The sequence below is a fragment of the Peromyscus eremicus genome, chromosome X (assembly GCF_949786415.1).
Source record: "Peromyscus eremicus chromosome X, PerEre_H2_v1, whole genome shotgun sequence".
Classification (NCBI taxonomy): domain Eukaryota; kingdom Metazoa; phylum Chordata; class Mammalia; order Rodentia; family Cricetidae; genus Peromyscus; species Peromyscus eremicus.
Genome location: NC_081439.1, coordinates 81,494,119 through 81,500,118, shown reverse-complemented (window position 1 = coordinate 81,500,118; position 6,000 = coordinate 81,494,119). Strand labels below are relative to the sequence as shown.

At 43.7% G+C, this 6,000-nt stretch overlaps 1 pseudogene; it reads right to left on the bottom strand.

Annotated features, from left to right (window-relative positions):
• Nucleotides 1-228: 228 nt before the first annotated feature.
• LOC131900090 (pyruvate kinase PKM-like) overlaps nucleotides 229-6,000 on the bottom strand; it is a 61,029-nt pseudogene continuing 55,257 nt past the window's right edge.

Here is a 6,000-nt window from a genome sequence, read left to right as displayed (position 1 = left end):
TCAGAGGGTATTCAACCCTGCATTCCTCCCTCACCCCTGGCTCGGGTAGGGACATATGATAGACAGCTGGGCTCTAGTCCACCTTTCAGAGGCATTAATTTTCCCGGGCGTCCCAGCCCACCAGTGACACACTATGGCCCAGAGTGAGCACTACAAGCATCGCTGGACTAATGGATGGGATGGGGGAGGGGGTGGGATATGGGCTAGAACAGGGGCTCCAGGGGGCCATCAAGGCCCAGGCACTACACACATGGTGTTGGTGAAGCCAGAGCCAGGGTGCCACCCAGTTAGCACAATGACCACATTTTCCTTCTTGAAGAAGCCTTGGGCCTTGCCAACATAAATGGCCAAGTTCACACGGAGGTCTACATCCTCAGCCCAGGCATCTTGTACTGCATCCATACACAGCACAGGGAAGATGCCATGGTACAGATGGGCCTGGCTTACACATCACAGCAATGATAGGAGCATGTGGGCATTACCTGGCCACATGGTGAGCACGCTAATGGCCCCACTACAGCCCTTGAAAGAGGCCTCCACAGCGCCCACCGAGGCAGCTTCTGTGGGGTCGTTGGTAATAGGTGCCAGACGGCGGAGTTCCTCCAATAACTGCAAGTGGTAGATGGCGGCCTCTGCCTCTCGGGCAATCAGGTGCTGCATGCGAACAGTCTCCAGAAGGTAGTCCCTGTTGGCTGTTTCTCCTGACAGCATGATACAGTCTGCTCCATCCAGGACTTCATTGGCCCCATTATTGCCCTCAGCACAGGTGGGGGCGGGGTTTTCTGATCATGCTCTCCAGCATCTGTATGGCATAGAGAACAGGCTTCCCAGCTTGGTTGCATTGTCTTATCATCATCTTATGAGCCAGGAGGACCTTCTCTGCAGAAATCTCAATGCCTAGGTCACCACAAGCCACCATGATCCCATCACTGGCCTCCAAAATCTCATCAAACCTGCTGACCTTCAGGGTTCTCGATTTTGCTGGTGATCTTGATGTTCTTGCCCTTCTCTCAGCACCTTCCTAACCTCATGCACATCAGCTTCCTTGCAAATGAAAGATGCAAACATTATGTCTACATCCTGCTCCACTTCAAACTTCAGATCCTGGATGTCCTTTTCTGACACAGCGAGGAGGTCCAAAGAAGCTCTAGGGAGACTCACCCCCTTCTTGCTACCCAAGGAGCCACCATGCTCCACCTCTGGCAGCACCGTTCTCCTCCACCTGCAGTGAAATGAGCCTGTCATCCATGTAGATCTTGCTGCCCACCTCCACCACCTTGCAGATGTCCTTAGAGTTCAGCCACAGGATGTTCTCAGGGTGGCTCCCTTCTTCAGCTCCACTTCTGCAGAAGTCCAGTCTGGATCTCAGGTCCTTTTGTGGCAGGAGCCACAGCAACGGGCCGGTAGAGAATGGGGTCAGATGCGAAGCTTTCTGTGGCTGCACGCACATTCTTGATGGTTTTTTATATGGTAGTCACAGGCTCCATGAGAGAAATTCAGATGAGCCACACTCATTCCAGACTTGATCATCATCTTCAGCATCTCCACAGATTGGGAAGCAGGACCAAAGGTACAAATGATGACAGTGTTGTGGGCCATGATGGGAGTGGAGTCAATGTCCAGGGATACATGTGATCCAGGAAGGTGTCAGCCATGGCTTCTTGGAAATGCTGGGTCTGAATGAAAGCAATTCCTGCTTCGCTGTGTGGTTTTGGCAAGGTTCCTGAGGCCCCCAGGCTTACTCCAGATCCTGCTGCAATACCTAAATTGGACGTCAGGAGGTATCAAGTTTAAAAGTAAGCACTGGGGTCACAGGGCCACAAATGTAGGAAAAGTTCTTGCTGTGTACTCCCCAATCTCTTACTTCTTCTACTGTTCCCATCACCCGTGCCTGGACCATTGTCAGGCTGCAGCTTAAAGATATTCCTAATCTGAGCATCTGCATACCTACCCAGGAGCTGAGCTGGAGCTAGCTCTGAGTTCCCAGTTTACTTTAAAGCCTTCTTGCAGCCTGAAGGTCTGTCCCCAGGCCACCACAGTCTGGCCAACATGGCAGAGTCCCTGGAGTTAGATGACATCTGTCAGGAAATGAAGGCCCCGTGAACGGTGGTAGGGTGAAGTTTAGCTGCCACGGTGTCATCTTTATGAACACTAAGACTGCAATTGACGAGAACCCAGGCTGAGGAGTTGATGCAATGGTCTGGTATTGTGTAGTAGAGGCAGTATCATACTTAAATTGCTCACAAAGAATTGCCATTTGCAGATCTAGAGTGATGGCTAAGTGGTTATGTGTACTGGCTGCTTTTCCAGAGGACCCAGGTGGACTAACAACCATCTGTAACTCCAGGTCTAGCAGATCTGATGCCCTCTTTTGGCCTTCGTTGGAAATGCAAGCATGTGGTGCCCAGACATACATGCAAGTAAAACACCCATGCACATAAAAATAAACATTTAGAAAGGAATTGCCATTTCAACAAGTATGATAGCCTTTGAGAAACTCTTAATATACTTAAAAAAACTCATCTCCTTTTGCTTAATGAAGGACCTATGTATGTGAATAGGGAACAGTGAAGTTTGGTTGGCAACAGATGTGAGATGTCCCTCAGCAATGTGTCCCAGTGTACCACAGGAAGAGCCATTAGAATACACTAGAATAGAGACATAGAAGGCTTTCTCATGAGGATGTGTTTCCATGTCTCTCCCACCCAGGAGGATGGTATGGCCTCTACTAGAACTCTTGCCTAAGATGTGCTGAAGTGGTTGCAGTTCAAGCTACTAGAGATGCCCTCTGCATCTTCTGGCATCTGCAATGTCACACACCCTGTGGCCATCACCATGTTCAGATCTATCCCACATTTCTGAACTTATATGGCTAGGCTGCTTGCTACAAGATTGCTTACACCATGGTACTGCTTCTCACAAGGATTAGCACCAAATGTTCTTGTGATCAGTCTGGACTCACACATGAACAGGGCCCACCCTGTTACAGCTTTCTGCTCCCCCTCGTCTCTAAGCTTTCTTTTTACAGTGGTGAACCGTCAGTCCTTGAGGATGAGGGAGAAAAACACTGCAAGGGGTGGTTCACCGACATGGAGAAAAACTGCTAAAAACTATATATATAGGACAGTATTCGAAACCAACTTAACCTAGCGAATTAGGTATTCTACAAGAAATAGACAGACTCCTAGAAAAGTATGTGCTACCAAAAGCTACTTTGAAAGAAACGAGAATCTTAATAGGTTTATGATAGTAAAGAGATTGCATTGGTAATTGTCCTTTCACAGAGAACTCAGGCTCACATGGCTTCCCTGATACATTCTAGCAGACACTTAAGGAACTAGCACTGATCATGTTCCTCTTAGAAATTAGAAGAAGGAATGCTTCCCAACTCATTGTAGAAGGCAGTGTTACACTAATATCAAAACAAAGATATGTGAGGAAAAAAAACCGACAAGCCCCTTATGAAGATAGACACAAAATTCCACAGCAAAAAATCGTATCAAATGGAGTCTGGCAAAAGATTATACACATGAAAAATGGTGTTAGTCTCAGGAGTGTAATTAGTCCACATATCAACTACTCTAATGTAATGTATTAATAAATTAGAAAACACATAAGATTATTTTAATAGATGGAGAAAAGATACTTCAAAAACTCCAAACACACTTTTATGATAAGGACAACAAATTAGGTACAGGAAAGGAATTTCCTCAATCTGATAAAGAACATGTATGAAAACCCCACAACTAACCTCATGTACGGTAGTGAGTAATAGAAATCTGTCTGCAAGCAGGAAGAAATAAGGATGTCTGCTTCACCATTTCTATTCAACATTGTGCTGGAGGGTCAAGCCCGGGCAGTTAGGCTAGACAAAGAAACAAAAACACCCAGATTGGAAGGAAATAAACACAGCTATCTCTACTTACAGATTTAGTGCAATCTCTATTAAAATTCCATATGCTTTCTTACTTGCCCATTTTGACAAGACAATCCTAAATCAAATGGAAATTTAAGAGAACCAAAATAGCCAAAACAACTTTGAAAAAGAGCAACAAAGTTTTAGTCCTTGTGTTCCTGATTTAGTTACTCACTAGAAACCTGTAGTAATCAAGGCAGTGTGCTACTGAAATAAAGACAGTACATGTGGGTAGGGATGTATGTCATTTTGAAGAGTGATTTCCTAGCATGGATGAAGCCCTGAGTCCAGTCCCACCACCACACCAAACTGGGTGTAATAGGGAATACTTGTAATTTCAAGAGTTGGGAGCACAAGAAGTTGAGATTTACCTTCAGTTATATAGTAAATTCTGGCCAGCCAGGGATACATGAGATGAGATGAGATGAGAGAGAGAGAGAGAGAGAGAGAGAGAGAGAGAGAGAGAGAGAGAGAGAGAGAGAGAGAGAGAGACAAGGTACACAGAGATATACATAGAGAGATACATAGAGACAGACACACGCAGAGAGACAGAGACAGACACACAGAGACAGACATACACAGTTACATAGATGACTAAGAGAGAATTGAATATCCAGAAGCAAACTCACACACTCATATATCTGTGGTCATTTGATTTTCAACAAAACTGTCAAGACAAATTGTTAAAACAATTCAATAGTAAAATGTTAGTCTTGTTAACAAATTTTGCTGAAATAATTGGTCCACAACCTCATCTGATACTGAAAATGCATTGAAGACTTACATGTAAGGATTGGATCTATTGAATTATTAGTTGAAAATATAATTAAGCACCTTTTTGTATTTGAATCAAGCCATGCAAATATAGATGTTTCATCAAAAATTAAATAAAAAGCCTTCTGCTTCAAATGGCACTGCCAATAAAGTGAAAAAATAACCGGAGAATGGGAGAAAATACTTGCATTACCTAGTGGATAAAGGTGTATTATCAAGAATGAATAATGGCCTCATACCTAGGAACAAACAGGTAAATAACTTAATTTATTTGGAAACGGTCTTGTGTAGGTCAGGCTGGCTGTGAACTCACTATTAGCAAAAGATGGCTATAACCAGTTTTCTTTTGGGCTACCAACCAGTCCCAAATCATGACACAGAGACTTAATATTAGTAATGAATGCCCGACGTTACCTTATGCCTGTCCCACTAGCTCTTATAACTTATTTTAACCTGTTTCTCTTCATCTACATTTTGCCTCGGGGTTTCATACCTTTCTTTCATTCCGTATGTCCTAATTTCCTGCTTCTTCCATGTCTGGCTGGCTGGCAGCTGCCTGGCTGGCTGGTCCCGGGCATTTCCCTCTCTTTCTCCCTTGTTCTCTCTTCTCTCTCGAGCCTAGGTTCCTCTTCCTACTTATTTTCTCTGCCTGCCAGCCCTGCCTATCCCTCTACTCCCTAGCTATCTGCTGTTCAGCTTTTTATTAGACCAATCAGGTGCCTTAGGCAGGCAAAGCAACATGTCTTCACATCATTAAACAAATGCAGCATAAACAAATACAACACATCTTTCACAGTTAAATTAATATTCCACAACATAAGCAAATGTAAGTCTTTACATAGTTAAAGTATTATTCCAGAACAGATGGCCTTGAACTCCTCACCCTCCTGCCTCCACCTCTCAAGTTCTGTGATTACAGGCATGCACCATCACACCCAGCTCAATGAGCCAACTTAAAAATAAAGGATTTGAACAAACATTTCTCAAAGCAAAATATACAGATTATCAATGAGCACTTGTCAAAGTGCTTAGCATCATCAGTTTTTAGAGAAAATCAAAACCATAATGAGATATCATTTCTCATGCTCTAGTATGGCTATAATAATAATTATAAAAAGATGGTCAGCTGCAAGTTTAAGTGTTGTAAGGAGAGGGAGAAACTGGAACCTTCACACATTGTTGCGGGGGTGTAAAATGGTGTGTAATTCTTTTACAGCAGAACCATAAATTATTAAACATAAGTGTGGTAATCTCACTCTGCTATGTATTAAAAAAATTGAAAGTATGTACTCACATAAAACTTGTATGTG